The sequence below is a fragment of the Nerophis lumbriciformis genome, linkage group LG01 (assembly GCF_033978685.3).
Source record: "Nerophis lumbriciformis linkage group LG01, RoL_Nlum_v2.1, whole genome shotgun sequence".
Lineage (NCBI taxonomy): Eukaryota > Metazoa > Chordata > Actinopteri > Syngnathiformes > Syngnathidae > Nerophis > Nerophis lumbriciformis.
In genome coordinates, this window is record NC_084548.2 from 7,682,190 (window position 1) to 7,700,000 (window position 17,811).

The window sequence follows — 17,811 nt, forward strand, 5'->3', positions numbered from 1 at the left end:
AAAACATTGTATTTTCAAGTACCTAATTTTTCAATTAAATTGTAATATTTTTACCCAAAATTACCCATGTTTTTCCTCAAATCTTGTGATTGTTTTTAATTCACTGAAACGATAAATATGTAGTTATAAAGTCAAATAAGTTGGTGCAAATACAGTTTTTTTTATGTATTTATTACAAATAAATATTTTTTGTAAATTACATTATTTATCGATATTTGTAATCATAATGTACTTTCTGCCAAGTAAAGTCACTGAACAATTTACTGTTGACTTTTTTTTTTAAGTTGAAGCTGGAGAAGTTGGTACAAATACAGATTTATGTATTGAATAAATCAATCAAAAAAATAATAATAATAACAAGTGAATTGTATAGTACTAAAAACATTGTATTTTCAAGTACCTAATTTTTCAATTAAATTCTAATATTTTTACCCAAAATTATCCATGTTTTTCCTCAAATCTTGTGATTGTTTTTAATTCACTGAAACGATAAATATGTAGTTATAAAGTCGAATAAGTTGGTGCGAATACAGTTTTTTTTTAAAGTATTTATTTTGAATAAATGTTTTTTTGTGAAATGCATTATTTATCGATATTTGTAATCATAATGTACTTTCTGCCAAGTAAAATCACTGAACAATTTACTGTTGACTTTTTTGTTTTTTAAGTTGAAGCTGAAGAAGTTGGTACAAATACAGATTTATGTATTGAATAAATCTAATTTAAAAAAAATATTTATTAATAAATGAATTGTATAATACTAAAAACATTGTATTTTCAAGTACCTAATTTTTCAATTAAATTCTAATATTTTTACCCAAAATTATCCATGTTTTTCCTCACATCTTGTGATTGTTTTTAATTCACTGAAACGGTAAATATGTAGTTATAAAGTCGAATAAGTTGGTGCGAATACAGGTTTTTTTATGTATTTATTACGAATAAATGTTTTTTGTGAAATACATTATTTATCGATATTTGTAATCATAATGTACTTTCTGCCAAGTAAAGTCACTGAACAATTTACTGTTGACTTCTTTTTTTTTAGTTGAAGCTGGAGAAGTTGGTACAAATACAGATTTATGTATTGAATAAATCAATTTAAAAAACTTTTTTTTTTTAAGAAATGAATTGTATAATACTAAAAACATTGTATTTTCAAGTACCTAATTTTTCAATTAAATTCTAATATTTTTACCCAAAATTATCCATGTTTTTCCTCAAATCTTGTGATTGTTTTTAATTCACTGAAACGATAAATATGTAGTTATAAAGTCGAATAAGTTGGTGCGAATACAGTTTTTTTTTATGTATTTATTACGAATAAATGTTTTTTGTGAAATACAATATTTATCGATATTTAAAATCATAATTTACTTTCTGCCAAGTAAAATCACTGAACAATTTACTGTTGACTTTTTTTTATTTTTTTAAGTTGAAGCTGAAGAAGTTTGTACAAATACAGATTTATGTATTGAGTAAATACATTTTCAAAAAATATATTTTTTAAGAAATAAATTGTATGATACTAAAAACATTGTATTTTCAAGTACCTAATTTTTCAATTCAATTGTAATATTTTTACCCAAAATTATCCATGTTTTTCTCAAATCTTGTGATTGTTTTTAATTCACTGAAACGATAAATATGTAGTTATAAAGTCGAATAAGTTGGTGCGTATACAGGTTTTTTTTATGTATTTATTACGAATAAATACTTTTTGTGAAATACATTATTTATCGATATTTGTAATCATAATGTACTTTCTGCCAAGTAAAGTCACTGAACAATTTACTGTTGACTTTTTTTGTTTTTAGTTGAAGCTGGAGAAGTTGGTACAAATACAGATTTATGTATTGAATAAATCAAATTAAAAAAAAAAAAATCATTAAGAAATGTATTGTATAATACTAAAAACATTATACAGAAATGTATTTTCAAATACCTAATTTTTAAATTAAATTCTACTATTTTTACCCAAAATTATCCATGTTTTTCCTCAAATCTTGTGATTGTTTTTAATTTTAATTCACTAAAACGACAAATATGTAGTTCTAAAGTCAAATAAGTTGGTGCGAATACAGGTTTGTTTATGTATTTATTACGAATAAATGTTTTTTGTGAAATACATTATTTATCGATATTTGTAATCATAATGTACTTTCTGCCAAGTAAAGTCACTGAACAATTTACTGTTGACTTTTTTTGTTTTTTAAGTTGAAGCTGAAGAAGTTGGTACAAATACAGATTTATGTATTGAATAAATCAATTTTTTTAAAATATTTATTAATAAATGAATTGTATAATACTAAAAACATTGTATTTTTAAGTACCTAATTTTTCAATTAAATTGTAATATTTTTACCCAAGATTACCCATGTTTTTCCTCAAATCTTGTGATTGTTTTTAATTCACTGAAACGATAAATATGTAGTTATAAAGTTGAATAAGTTGGTGCGAATACAGGTTTTTTTATGTATTTATTACGAATAAATATTTTTTGTGAAATACATTATTTATCGATATTTGTAATCATAATGTACTTTCTGCCAAGAAAAATCACTGAACAATTTACTGTTGACTTTTTTTGTTTTTTAAGTTGAAGCTGAAGAAGTTGGTACAAATACAGATTTATGTATTGAATAAATCAAATTTTTTAAAATATTTATTAATAAATGAATTGTATAATACTAAAAACATTGTATTTTTAAGTACCTAATTTTTCAATTAAATTGTAATATTTTTACCCAAAATTACCCATGTTTTTCCTCAAATCTTGTGATTGTTTTTAATTCACTGAAACGATAAATATGTAGTTATAAAGTCAAATAAGTTGGTGCAAATACAGTTTTTTTTATGTATTTATTACAAATAAATATTTTTTGTAAATTACATTATTTATCGATATTTGTAATCATAATGTACTTTCTGCCAAGTAAAGTCACTGAACAATTTACTGTTGACTTTTTTTTTTAAGTTGAAGCTGGAGAAGTTGGTACAAATACAGATTTATGTATTGAATAAATCAAATAAAAAAAAAAAAAATCATTAAGAAATGTATTGTATAATACTAAAAACATTATACAGAAATGTATTTTCAAATACCTAATTTTTAAATTAAATTCTACTATTTTTACCCAAAATTATCCATGTTTTTCCTCAAATCTTGTGATTGTTTTTAATTTTAATTCACTAAAACGACAAATATGTAGTTCTAAAGTCAAATAAGTTGGTGCGAATACAGGTTTGTTTATGTATTTATTACGAATAAATGTTTTTTGTGAAATACATTATTTATCGATATTTGTAATCATAATGTACTTTCTGCCAAGTAAAGTCACTGAACAATTTACTGTTGACTTTTTTTGTTTTTTAAGTTGAAGCTGAAGAAGTTGGTACAAATACAGATTTATGTATTGAATAAATCAATTTTTTTAAAATATTTATTAATAAATGAATTGTATAATACTAAAAACATTGTATTTTTAAGTACCTAATTTTTCAATTAAATTGTAATATTTTTACCCAAGATTACCCATGTTTTTCCTCAAATCTTGTGATTGTTTTTAATTCACTGAAACGATAAATATGTAGTTATAAAGTTGAATAAGTTGGTGCGAATACAGGTTTTTTTATGTATTTATTACGAATAAATATTTTTTGTGAAATACATTATTTATCGATATTTGTAATCATAATGTACTTTCTGCCAAGAAAAATCACTGAACAATTTACTGTTGACTTTTTTTGTTTTTTAAGTTGAAGCTGAAGAAGTTGGTACAAATACAGATTTATGTATTGAATAAATCAAATTTTTTAAAATATTTATTAATAAATGAATTGTATAATACTAAAAACATTGTATTTTTAAGTACCTAATTTTTCAATTAAATTGTAATATTTTTACCCAAAATTACCCATGTTTTTCCTCAAATCTTGTGATTGTTTTTAATTCACTGAAACGATAAATATGTAGTTATAAAGTCAAATAAGTTGGTGCAAATACAGTTTTTTTTATGTATTTATTACAAATAAATATTTTTTGTAAATTACATTATTTATCGATATTTGTAATCATAATGTACTTTCTGCCAAGTAAAGTCACTGAACAATTTACTGTTGACTTTTTTTTTTAAGTTGAAGCTGGAGAAGTTGGTACAAATACAGATTTATGTATTGAATAAATCAATCAAAAAAAAAATAATAACAAGTGAATTGTATAGTACTAAAAACATTGTATTTTCAAGTACCTAATTTTTCAATTAAATTCTAATATTTTTACCCAAAATTATCCATGTTTTTCCTCAAATCTTGTGATTGTTTTTAATTCACTGAAACGATAAATATGTAGTTATAAAGTCGAATAAGTTGGTGCGAATACAGGTTTTTTTAATGTATTTATTACGAATAAATGTTTTTTGTGAAATACATTATTTATCGATATTTGTAATCATATTGTACTTTCTGCCAAGTAAAGTCACTGAACAATTTACTGTTGACTTTTTTTGTTTTTAGTTGAAGCTGGAGAAGTTGGTACAAATACAGATTTATGTATTGAATAAATCAATAAATAAATAAAATAATATTAAGAAGTGAATTGTATAATACTAAAAACATTGTATTTTCAAGTACCTAATTTTTCAATTAAATTCTAATATTTTTAGGTATAAAGCTGAAAAAGTTAGTACAAACACATATTTATTTATTGAATAAATCTATATATTTTTTTATATTCATTGAGAAATGAATTGTATAATACTAAAAACATTATACAAAAATTCATTTTCAAATACCTAATTTTTCAATTAAATTCTAATATTTTTACCCAAAATTATCCATGTTTTTCCTCAAATCTTGTGATTGTTTTTAATTCACTGAAACAACAAATAGGTAGTTATAAAGTCAAATAAGTTGGTGCGACTATAGGTTTGTTTATGTACAAAACCCAAAACCAGTGAAGTTGGCACGTTGTGTAAATGGTAAATAAAAACAGAATACAATGATTTGCAAATCCTTTTCAACTGATATTCAATTGAATAGACTGCAAAGACAAGATACTTAACGTTCTATCTGAGAAACTTAATTTTTGTTTGCAAATAATGATTAACTTAGAATTTCATGGCTGCAACACGTGCCAAAGTAGTTGGGAAAGGGCATGTTCACCACTGTGTTACATGGCCTTTCCTTTTAACAACACTCAGTAAACGTTTGGGAACTGACAAGACCAATTTTTGAAGCTATTCAGGTGGAATTCTTTCCCATTCTTGCTTGATGTACAGCTTAAGTTGTTCAACAGTCCGGGGGTCTCCGTTGTGGTATTTTAGGCTTCATAATGCGCCACACATTTTCAATGGTAGACAGGTCTGGACTACAGGCAGGCCAGTCTAGTACCCACACTCTTTTACTATGAAGCCACGCTGTTGTAACAGGTGGCTTGGCATTTTCTTGCTGAAATAAGCAGGGGCGTCCATGATAACGCTGCTTGGATGGCAACATATGTTGCTCCAAAACCTGTATGTACCTTTCAGCATTAATGGCGCCTTCACAGATGTGTAAGTTACCCATGTCTTGGGCACTAATACACCCCCATATCATCACAGATGCTGGCTTTTCCACTTTGCGCCTATAACAATCCGGATTGGTTCTTTTCCACTTTGTTCCGGAGGACACGACGTGCACAGTTTCCAAAAACAATTTGAAATGTGGACTCGTCAGACCACAGAACACTTTTCCACTTTGCATCAGTCCATCTTAGATGAGCTCGGGCCCAGCGGGTGTTGTTGATAAATGGCTTTGGCTTTGCATAGTACAGTTTTAACTTGCACTTACAGATGTAGCGACCAACTGTAGTTACTGACAGTGGTTTTCTGAAGTGTTCCTGAGCCCATGTGGTGAGATCCTTTACACACTGATGTCGCTTTTTGATACAGTACCGCCTGAGGGATTGAAGGTCACAGGCATTTAATGTTGGCTTTCAGCCTTGCTGCTTACGTGCAGTGATTTCTCCAGATTCTCTGAACCTTTTGATATTACGGACCGTAGACGGTGAAATCCCCAAATTCCTTGCAGTAGCTGGTTGAGAAATGTTGTTCTTAAAACAATTTGCTCACGCATTTGTTGACAAAGTGGTGACCCTCGCCCCATCCTTGTTTGTGAATGACTGAGCATTTCATGGAAGCTGCTTCTATACCCAATCATGGCACCCACCTGTTCCCAATTAGCCTGTTCACCTGTGGGATGTTCCAAATAAGTGTTTGATGAGCATTCCTCAACTTTGTCAATCTTTTTTGCCACTTGTGCCAGCTTTTTTGGAAACATGTCGCAGGCATCAAATTCCAAATGAGCTAATATTTGCAAAAAATAACGTTTTCCAGCTGGAACATTAAATATCTTGTCTTTGCAGTCTATTCAATTGAATATAAGTTGAAAATGATTATCAAATCATTGTATTCTGTTTTTATTTACCATTTACACAACGTGCCAATTCACTGCTTTTGGGTTTTGTACAATAATGTATTTAAAAATACCTATTTTTTCAATTAAATTGTATTATATTTACCCCAAATAATCCATGTTTATCTCAAATATTGTGAATGTTTTTTAATTCACTGAAACCACAAATATGTAGTTATAAAGTCGAATAATACAGGTTTGTTTATGTATTTAATACAAATTAATATGTTTTGTGAAATACATTATTTATACATCCATTTTCTACCGCTTGTCCCTTTTGGGGGTCGCTGAGATATCAATATTGTTAATTTATTAATAATGGAGTGCATTTGGTTGGATAATTGTCATTTCCTGTTTTTTTATTTGTGTTTATAGCATACTTGCCAACCTTGAGACCTCCGATTTCGGGAGGTGGGGGGTGGGGGGCGTGGTCGGGGGTGGGGCGGGGGACGTGGTTGGGGGCGTGGTTAAGAGGGGAGGAGTATATTTACAGCTAGAATTCACCAACTGAGTATTTCATTCATATATATATATATATATATATATATATGTATATATATATGTATATATGTATATGTGTGTATATGTATGTATGAAATACTTGACTTTCAGTGAATTCTAGCTATATATATATATATATATATATATATATATATATATATATATATATATATTTTATTATATATATAAATAAAAGAAATACTTTTTTGAATTTCAGTGTTCATTTATTTACACATATACACACACATAACACTCATCTACTCATTGTTGTACTTGAAAGTACAATGCAATACAATTCTGGGGCAATGGCACCTATCAAATACACAGTAATGAAAACACAGTTGTTCTACTAACTGTACTGTGTGTTATAAAAGTAGAGTATGTGTGTGTGTGGCCCTTTAATAGGTGACAGCATGTGAGGTAAGTGACGTCAGTGAGTGTGTGGGCGAGAGAAGAGAGGGAGTGAGTGCGGGGAGGGACTAGTTGGTTTTGTGTGGGATTGGCTGTGTGCAAGCAATCAATAAAGCAAGATTTGCAACTAATCGCTGGACTCATCATTCACCCTAAAGTCGTCCGCTGTGGAGACCCACTGCGGACGACGAAGGTGTTGCCCCGAGCATACATCGGCCCTGGAGAAGTGTCTCCCCTGCGCTCTTAGACTATGGTCTCGTTCTTCTGCTTCGTCTCCTTGTGTGCGCACACTGGACTCAGGTCCGCATGGAGCTGGAGGGGGCGTGGCCTCCAGCTCCGGCTGAATTCCGGGAGATTTTCGGGAGAAAATTTCTTCCGGGAGGTTTTCGGGAGAGGCGCTGAATTTCGGGAGTCTCCCGGAAAATCCGGGAGGGTTGGCAAGTATGGTTTATAGCAATGTCAAGGTCAAAGAAAACCCATTTTGAGTAAAAGTGCCATTTATTGAACAGACAGACAAAGCAATGTTCATTAGGTCGACATAGTTGGTCACCCTGATATGACACATCTTATTGCACCAACATGCTCACACTCTTGTCCATGGCGATACTCAATAAGGCACAAACAACACTATATTATAGACACTACAATCTCCAATGTAACAATACAATACAAGGTCCTTGTTAACTTACTGCAGGTTGGCATTTCTAGACAAAAAAACAAACATTTTTATCAATCTGAGGTCCAATCTGTGTGTCACCCTCATGTCCACGTACAGTATAAATGGTCACATACATGCAGTGGAGTTTACAGTGAGTACAGTATGTCCCAACATGCTTCAAAACATGCCAGGAAGAGAAACATTCATTGTTTTGTTTTTTTATCATAAATGCAAAGAGGAATTAAACAGTGGGTCACAGGAGAAGCATCATCATACTTTTTTTTTTGTGTGTGACAGCAACCAACTTTGAACTCATGTTAATAAGTTACAAATCACAGGTGTGATATATGGTAAGGTATCAAAAGTGCATTGTCCTGAATGTGTGATCAGTATACAATATATACATGTGTAACTCAAACAACCCAACATAGCCTTAATAATGAGTAAGCAGTGCTTTATAGTAGTACAATGTCCTATTACAGTTGTTCAAAAACCACCAATTAAAAAGGAATAATGTAAATTAAAATATTTAAAAAAAGTTTTTTTAATATACATTTAAAAAAAGCAGGCATGCTAAATTATTGTAATTTTTTAGGTTCTTAGAAACAGAACATTTTTTTGAATTTTTTTTTTTTTTTTTACAGCCTATGTCAGTGGAAGTAAAAACACATCAAGGTCCTTTATTCTTACTTAAGGAACAGTCTTAAAGTCATGGTTTGAACATTGAAATAAACCAAAATGTAAATTCAAATTTTTTTTTAAATTCAAATTTATATAAATATATCTAAATGAAAAAAAGAAAAGAAAATTACGACAGTATTAATAATAATAATAATAAGTTATATAATTGTTATATCAACTATTAATACATATGTATATACACATTAATTAATGTATACAGATATATAAATATATATTCATTATTAATACTATATTATTTATAGATATTGTCTTAAATTATTAACATATATTTTATTAGTGTGTATATATATATATATTTTTAAATTAATGTAAATATATATATATATATATATATATATTTATATTAATAACAAATATTTCAAATTATTACAGTATTAATTATATTTTGCATATTCATTATTAATACTGTATTAACTTCATATATATATATATATATATACTGTATAAATATAATTCATTATTAATAATACTGTAAAATGAAATAAATGCTTTTCACTATTCAACACTTCCCAACTTGCTTAATAACAACAGTCACACTGATTATCGTATAGAAAGTTGTGCTCTGTTGACATACACATTTGAATTACAACATATACAAATGAACGTGTGTGTGTATATATATATATATATATATATATATATATATATATATACACATAAGTACATATTTTTGTATGTATACATACAAAAATGTATGTATATAAATGTATATATATATACATATACACATATGTACATATATACAATACACATATATATATATGTGTATGTATATATGTATATATACATATATATACATATATACACATTACACACACACATATATATATAAATATATACATATATATATGTATATATAATATACCTGTATATATATACATACATACATATATATGTATGTATGTATATATATACATATATATATGTATCTATATATATACATACATGTATGTATGTATGTATGTATGTATGTATGTATGTATATATATATAATGTGTATATATATATATATATATATATATATATATATATATATATATATATATATATATATATATATATATATATATAGACTTCAAATAGATCATGCTTGTAAAAGTAAACTGTGTATTACAGTGAAGATAACAGTAGTGGTTTTACATGAATTAAAATTTGGCCAGCAGATGGTGCTGTTGTAAAATAAAATACTTTGACTAGAACTATGTATAATTTATTAATAATGCTGGATGGACAAATGATGGGCCCCATAAATTCTGCCTAGCAACAAGTGAACATTTACAATAGGGTGACATGACAAGTTCCTTTTTCTATGTTCCTGCCAGCGCTCTAGCGAATTTTGCCTAGCAACAGGTGACCATGCAAATATATGACCTTTTTTTTTTTTTTTTTTGACACTGCTCCGAGCTTTATAATTGTCATTCATGAATTCTGCCTAACAGCAAATGACTATACAAATAGAAATAAAAAGTCATGGCTAATTTCTACTTCTGCATTTCCTGGACACAGCTAGTCAATCACATGAATAGACTTGGTTTTGTTTTTATGCAACCCTGGCTGGGAATCGAACCTATACCCGTTACAGCTAATTATGTGCCCCGCAATTTCTGCCTATAGCACCAGGAGAAAATGTAAATGTATACAGGTATTATGGGAAATATTTGTTAAACTAATTCCATGTTTCTGAGACAACAAGCTCGCTAATTGGCAGTCTGGCAACAGGTGACCATACTAATATGTGACCTGTGAGTTAGCTTACTGGGCTCCATGTATTCTGCCTAGCAACAGGTCGGTGGCTCTACAAATGTGTGACCAGATCAGGAAAAAATAATTGCAACAGGTCTGTGTCCCTTCAAATATGTGATCAGAGCAGGGAAAACAATTTGTACAGCTATTTTGTGTTGCTGAGACAACCAGCTACTTGTGTTGCCTAGCAACAAGTTACCATAAAACATGACTAATTCTAATATTCTGCCAGTCAATTGTGACATTCGAATTCTGCCTGACAACAAGTGACTGCAAATGTGGCACGTGACCAATTTTTTTTTTAACCAAGTTGCTATGCCTGCTCCCTTGCTAACTGTGCCGCTTGAATTCTGCCTAGCAACAGGTGACCATGCACATTTCTGGTTAGCTCACTGTGCTCCACGTATCCTGGTAACAAGTCGGTGTCCCTACAAATGTGTGAGCAGACCAGAAAATAATATTTGTACAGCCATTTGATGTTGCTGAGACAACCAGTTAACTAGCTATGTTGCCTAGCAACCCGTTACCATAAATCATAACTAATTCTTATGTTCCTGCGTCTGCAAGTCAATTGTGACCCACAAATTCTGCCTAGCAACAAGTGACTAGGCAAGTGTGGGACGGGACTAATTTTTTTGTACAAGTTGCTATGCCTTCTAGCTTGCTAACTGTGCCGCTTGAATTCTGCCTAGCAACAGGTGACCATGCAAATTTGTGGTTAGCTCACTGTGCTCCACGTATTCTGCCTGGTAACAAGTCGGTGTCCCTACAAATGTGTGACCAGACCAGGGAAAAAAATATTTGTACGGCCATTTTACGTTGCCGAGACAACCAGCTAACTAGCTGTGTTGCCTAGCAACCAGTTGCCCTTAAAACATAACTAATTCTTATGTTGCTGCATCTGCAAGTCAATTGTGACCCACAAATTCTGCCTAGCAACAAGCGACTAGGCAAGTGTGGGACAGGACTAATTTTTTTGTACAAGTTGCTATGCCTTCGAGCTTGCTAACTGTGCCGCTTGAATTCTGCCTAGCAACAGGTGACCATGCACATTTCTGGTTAGCTCACTGTGCTCCACGTATCCTGGTAACAAGTCGGTGTCCCTACAAATGTGTGAGCAGACCAGAAAATAATATTTGTACAGCCATTTGATGTTGCTGAGACAACCAGTTAACTAGCTATGTTGCCTAGCAACCCGTTACCATAAATCATAACTAATTCTTATGTTCCTGCGTCTGCAAGTCAATTGTGACCCACAAATTCTGCCTAGCAACAAGTGACTAGGCAAGTGTGGGACGGGACTAATTTTTTTGTACAAGTTGCTATGCCTTCTAGCTTGCTAACTGTGCCGCTTGAATTCTGCCTAGCAACAGGTGACCATGCAAATTTGTGGTTAGCTCACTGTGCTCCACGTATTCTGCCTGGTAACAAGTCGGTGTCCCTACAGATGTGTGACCAGACCAGGAAAAAATATTTGTACAGCCATTTGATGTTGCTTAGACAACCAGTTAACTAGCTGTGTTGCCTAGCAACCAGTTGCCCATAAAACATAACTAATTCTTATGTTGCTGCGTCTGCAAGTCAATTGTGACCCACAAATTCTGCCTAGCAACAAGTGACTGGGCAAGTGTGGGACGAGACTAATTTTTTTTTACAAGTTGCTATGCCTTCTAGCTTGCTAACTGTGCCGCTTGAATTCTGCCTAGCAACAGGTGACCATGCAAATTTCTGGTTAGCTCAATGTGCTCCACATATTTTGCCTGGTAACAAGTCGGTGTCCCTACAAATGTGTGACCAGACCAGAAAATAATACTTGTACAGCCATTTGATGTTGCTGAAACAACCAGTTAACTAGCTATGTTGCCTAGCAACCCGTTACCATAAATCATAACTAATTCTTATGTTCCTGCGTCTGCAAGTCAATTGTGACCCACAAATTCTGCCTAGCAACAAGTGACTGGGCAAGTGTGGGACGGGACTAATTTTTTTTTGTTTTTTACAAGTTTCTACGCCTGCTAGCGTGCTAACTGTCGCATGAACTTTGCCTAGCAACAGGTGACCATGTAAATGGTCACCTGATGTGGCAAGTTAGCGCACTGTGATCCATGTATTCCGCCTAGCGACAGGTCTCTTCCCCACATATCTGTGACCAAACCAGGACAAAAAAATATTTCTACAGCCATTTTATGTTGCTGAGACAACCAGCTTACTAGCTAGCGGTGTTGCCTAGCAACCAGTTACCATACAAACGTGTGACACGACTAACCATGTTGCTGCGTCTGCCAGTCAGCTGTGGCCCACAAGTTCTGTGCAAACGTGACCAATGTTTTTCCAAGTTGCTATGCCTGCCAGCTTGCTAACTGTGCCGCATGAATTCTGCCTAGCAACAAGTGACAAGGGAAATATTCTAAACAGCGCTACCTCACCCATTAATCCTTCCTAGCAACATCTTCGAGGTTTTTATGGAACTTATGTATAGACACTAGATTAAATGCACTGTAAAAAATATAGTGTGCATCTTTTATAGGAAATGTGGATTTATATATCGTATCAGTTTGAAAAAGCTCAAACAGCCTAATTTGCATTCAGTGTGTGACTTCTCAGTGCGCCAAATGAACCAATCAGGCCCTGATATGCACCCTTTCACATGCTGCTCAATTATCGGAATAAATTAAACATAAAAAAACAAAACATCAAAGGTGCTGCCATGGTTACAGTCAGTGTATCGTCTTCTCCCTCCCTCTCCTTTCACTCCATCATTCTCCGCCCTAATGCTAATGTTATGCAGTAAAATGTTGTTTTTTTTAAATGTCATTTCACCTCTGATTCTCCCTAGTGACAAATAAATCTCCTGTCCGTCGAGGGACACACAAATGCGACTCTATAGCTGACCACTAGAGGCGGTATTGGGTGACAAGACAGGAGAACAAGCGACTGACTGGACAAAGTCTGCTGGTCACCGTGGCAACAAACAAAACAAGCGGGGGCGTGGCTTGGGAGTCAAAGTGTAAATAAACTAATCTCCCTGGTATCAACACGTCGCTTTTGGCGTGTTGTGAGTGGTGCACCGGTCTTATAGATGTGCAATAATAACAATAATACAAGGTGACACTTTGTCTTTTATTGACGTGTTTAACGACGGCACCTTGTGTCAACAACACCCGATGGCAGCCGGCGTGGTCACATATGGAATTCTATCTGTCGCTTTTGGCATGTTGTGAGTGGCGCACTGGTCTTATAGATGTGCAATAATAACAATAATAAAAGGTGACACTTTGTCTTTTATTGACGGGTTTAACAACGGCACCTTGTGTCAACAACACCCGATGGCAGCCGGCGTGGTCACATATGGAATAATATCTGTCGCTTTTAGCGTGTTGTGAATGGCACACTGGTCTTATAGATGGGCAATAATAACAATAATAAAAGGTGACACTTTGTCTTTTATTGACGGGTTTAACGACGGCACCTTGTGTCAACAACACCCGATGGCAGCCGGCGTGGTCACATATGGACTTCTATCTGTCGCTTTTGGCGTGTTGCGAGTGGCGCACTGGTCTTATAGATGGGCAATAATAACAATAATAATAATAAAAGGTGACACTTTGTCTTCTATTGACGGGTTTAACGACGGCACCTTGTGTCAACAACACCCGATGGCAGCCGGCGTGGTCACATACGGAATTCTATCTGTCGCTTTTGGCGTGTTGTGAGTGGCGCACTGGTCTTATAGATGTGCTATAATAATAATAATAAAAGGTGACACTTTGTCTTCTATTGACGGGTTTAACGACGGCACCTTGTGTCAACAACACCCGATGGCAGCCGGCGTGGTCACATACAAAATTCTATCTGTTACTTTTGGCGTGTTGCGAGTGGCGCACTGGTCTTATAGATGTGCTATAATAATAATAATAATAAAAGGTGACACTTTGTCTTCTATTGACGGGTTTAACGACGGCACCCTGTGTCAACAACACCCGATGGCAGCCGGCGTGGTCACAAACGGAATTCTATCTGTCGCTTTTGGCGAGTTGTGAGTGGCGCATCGGTCTTATAGATGTGCAATAATAATAATAATAAAGGTGACACTTTGCCTTCTATTGACGTGTTTAACGACGGCACCTTGTGTCAACAACACCCGATGGCAGCCGGCGTGGTCACATATGGAATTCTATCTGTCCCTTTTGGCGTGTTGCGAGTGGCGCACCGGTCTTATAGATGTGCAATAATAACAATAATAAAGGTGACACTTTGTCTTCTATTGACGGGTTTAACGATGGCACCTTGTGTCAACAACACCCGATGGCAGCCGGCGTGGTCACATATGGGCCAATCTGTCCCTTTTGGCGTGTTGCGAGTGGCGCACCGGTCTTATAGATGTGCAATAATAACAATAATAAAAGGTGAGACTTTGTCTTTTATTGACGTGTTTAACGACGGCACCTTGTGTCAACAACACCCGATGGCAGCCGGCGTGTGAACCGACTCACTATTGTCCGTTTTTCTTGGGACTTCATACAAGAAATATGGCCCCGTGCTAAAAGAGCCCATACAGTGGATTTAGGTTTGACCCTGAAGTCCAAAGTAAACACAATGGAAAGAACTTTTGAACCCTTGACCTTTGGCCTCTCTCTTTCATTCGCCCCCTATTTCATTTCTGTCATCTATTTATCGCGGACCGCACCCGGACCTTTTTCTATTCCTGAAACGCTGCACTCAAAAGGATAAAAAATGTGTCCAAACATGCACACAACCACATGGTAGTGCGGGTATTAAACCCCAAAGTTTCCATTGACTTGAAATTTCTCGCACAGCTCTCCGCTGTAAGGCTGAATCACTATGAGAATTTGGTGCACATCTCTCGGGGACTGACATGCACATGTGGTAAAAAAAAAAAGAAAAAAAAAAGGCCGCTTAATGCAACTAATTGCCCATAGGTCGTTGATTTATCTAACGAGACATCTTTGTTACATGTAGTGATGGGTAAATGACACCTCGGTGAGTGTATGGAACACTCACTACCTGTAGCGACACTGCACTGATGTTGGTTTCAAAAATCAAACAAGTCATTACAATTGACCGGCAAGTAAAATAGTTAGCAAATATAACTATTTGTTTAACGAGAGGAATATGACATGCGCAGCTCTGCTCAGTGATCAAAATAGTAAACAAAATAGTAAAAAATATAACTATTTGTTTAACGAGAGGAATATGACATGCGCAGCTCTGTTTAGTGATCAAAATAGTAAACAAAATAGTAAAAAATAACATTCTTTATTTGGAACTGTAGTTTTTCCTTTTTCTCAAATTTTTCAATATTGGGGCGGTTTGCTCGGTTGGTAGAGTGGCCGTGCCAGCAACTTGAGGGTTCCAGGTTCGATCCCCGCTTCTGCAAACCTAGTCATTGCCGTTGTGTCCTTGGGCAAGACACTTTACCCACCTGCTCCCAGTGCCACCCACACTGGTTTAAATGTAACTTAGATATTGGGTTTCACATTGTAAAGCGCTTTGAGTCACTAGAGAAAAGCGCTATATAAATATAATTCACTTCACTTCACATTGGCACTTTAACTTAACTTTCTATTTGGATCGATGATGGGAGACGTAAACCGATTTGTCAAACGCAAAACTTCCGACTTCTTAGCCTGTTTGTCCTGGTAAGCAGTTTGGTGTTTTGCATTCAAATGACACAACAGCTGTATCGGTCACGTTTTTTTAATTATTATTATTATTTTTTTAAGTGACATCAAAGCATGGGCGTAATTTGGAGTCGATAGGGGTATGTCATACTTGCCAACCTTGAGACCTCCGATTTCGGGAGGTGGGGGGTGGGGGGCGTGGTCGGGGTGGGACGGGGGCGTGGTTGGGGGCGGGGCTAAGAGGGGAGGAGTATATTTACAGCTAGAATTCACCAAGTCAAGTATTTCATATATATATATATATATATATATAAGAAATACTTGACTTTCAATGAATTCTAGCTATATATATATTTATTTTATTATATATATATATATTTATTTTATTATATATATATATATATATATATATGTATATATATATATATATATATATATATATATATATATAAATAAGAGAAATACTGGAATTTCAGTGTTCATTTATTTACACATATACACACACATAACACTCATCTACTCATTGTTGAGTTAAGGGTTGAATTGTCCATCCTTGTTCTATTCTCTGTCACTATTTTTCCAACCATGCTGAACACCCTTTCGCAGGTACCCAGAAAGGTTTCGAGTACCACCAAAAAAACTGAATCTCTGAAGACAGTATAAAAATCTGTGTTAAAGGTGTACAAATACTGTTTGTATAATAAGCATGTTATTTTTTTACAAATGAGGGTTAAGAGTTCAGTTCTAAAAAAAAAAAGAAGAAAAGAATGTGGCTTAAGTACAGTTTTTTAATTGAGCTGCTGCATTTTTTGGTTGGGTTGTTTATTTATTTTGAGTAACTTCTATACATTTCTAAAAGGGGAGGAATGTAATAATGATCTATGTTTGTCTGTTGCCATCTCCTGGTGAATGTTGGCTATAGCGTACTGGGGTTACTTTTTGGTTGGCCAACGATTTACGCGGTGTTGCGCACCTGACGTCACTCAGGTACGCATGGAGCTGGAGGGGGCGTGGCTTCCAGCTCCGCCTGAATTTCGGGAGATTTTCGGGAGAAAATTTGTCCCGGGAGGTTTTCGGGAGAGGCGCTGAATTTCGGGAGTCTCCCGGAAAATCCGGGAGGGTTGGCAAGTATGGGGTATTTATCTAAAAGGCTTTTTTTTTCTTCTCCTGGCACTTTTTAATGCCGTTGAACGGAGACAAGTCAAACACTTGTGCCAGGCGGAAACCTCCACTCAGACTGAAGTGTGCCCCCTTTGGACCCGCCCACAAGCTTACTAATTGGCATTCTGGCGCGATGAGCGGCGACCATTCACAGAAGAGAGATATTTCTGACAAAAATTGACTTAAAAACCTTTGCTGTGTTGCTGCTGATCTGGTGAGTGCGATCATGAACTTTTTCCAGAAGCTGCTTTTGTGATATTACGGATGCAGTTTACAGTTCATTATATCCAGCCAGGAAGAGAGCAGGCTGCAGGTGTGGACTGGCCATCTAGTTATTATTATTTTATTTTTTTACTCGATGCGTCAACTCTGAAAATAGCTTGTAAAATGTCAACTAACAAATGACAGGGTGCTTTATATGAAATTGAATAATAAACTATATATTTATAACGGCAGAAGCTATCACGTCAGATTCTCGTGGGCGAGCGGTTAGAGTTTGCCATCATGATAAGGAGAGCAGAAAAAAGAGAGTTTGTTTTC